This window comes from Salmo salar, unplaced genomic scaffold, assembly GCF_965601325.2.
Source record: "Salmo salar unplaced genomic scaffold, fSalSal1 ptg000468l, whole genome shotgun sequence".
NCBI classification, from domain to species: Eukaryota; Metazoa; Chordata; class Actinopteri; order Salmoniformes; family Salmonidae; genus Salmo; species Salmo salar.
In genome coordinates this window covers 1,022,501-1,023,500 of record NW_027675396.1, presented here as the reverse complement: position 1 = coordinate 1,023,500, position 1,000 = coordinate 1,022,501, and positions in this window count along the sequence as shown.

The following is a 1,000-nucleotide window of genomic DNA, read 5'->3' as shown; positions in this document are numbered from 1 at the left end:
TAGAAGGACAGAGTGCCGGCTGACCAGTCCAGATACACTCCTACTCTGTGGGAGCTGGAGGAGGGGACGTCTATGGTAGTGGAGTTATTATTATACCAGCTGGAGGAGGGGACGTCTATGGTAGTGGAGTTATTATTATACCAGCTGGAGGAGGGGACGTCTATGGTAGTGGAGTTATTATTATACCAGCTGGAGGAGGGGACGTCTATGGTAGTGGAGTTATTATTATACCAGCTGGAGGAGGGGACGTCTATGGTAGTGGAGTTATTATTATACCAGCTGGAGGAGGGGACGTCTATGGTAGTGGAGTTATTATTATACCAGCTGGAGGAGGGGACGTCTATGGTAGTGGAGTTATTATTATACCAGCTGGAGGAGGGGACGTCTATGGTAGTGGAGTTATTATTATACCAGCTGGAGGAGGGGACGTCTATGGTAGTGGAGTTATTATTATACCAGCTGGAGGAGGGGACGTCTATGGTAGTGGAGTTATTATTATACCAGCTGGAGGAGGGGACGTCTATGGTAGTGGAGTTATTATTATACCAGCTGGAGGAGGGGACGTCTATGGTAGTGGAGTTATTATTATACCAGCTGGAGGAGGGGACGTCTATGGTAGTGGAGTTATTATTATACCAGCTGGAGGAGGGGACGTCTATGGTAGTGGAGTTATTATTATGCCAGCTGGAGGAGGGGACGTCTATGGTAGTGGAGTTATTATTATACCAGCTGGAGGAGGGGACGTCTATGGTAGTGGAGTTATTATTATACCAGCTGGAGGAGGGGACGTCTATGGTAGTGGAGTTATTATTATACCAGCTGGAGGAGGGGACGTCTATGGTAGTGGAGTTATTATTATACCAGCTGGAGGAGGGGACGTCTATGGTAGTGGAGTTATTATTATACCAGCTGGAGGAGGGGACGTCTATGGTAGTGGAGTTATTATTATACCAGCTGGAGGAGGGGACGTCTATGGTAGTGGAGTTATTATTATACCAGC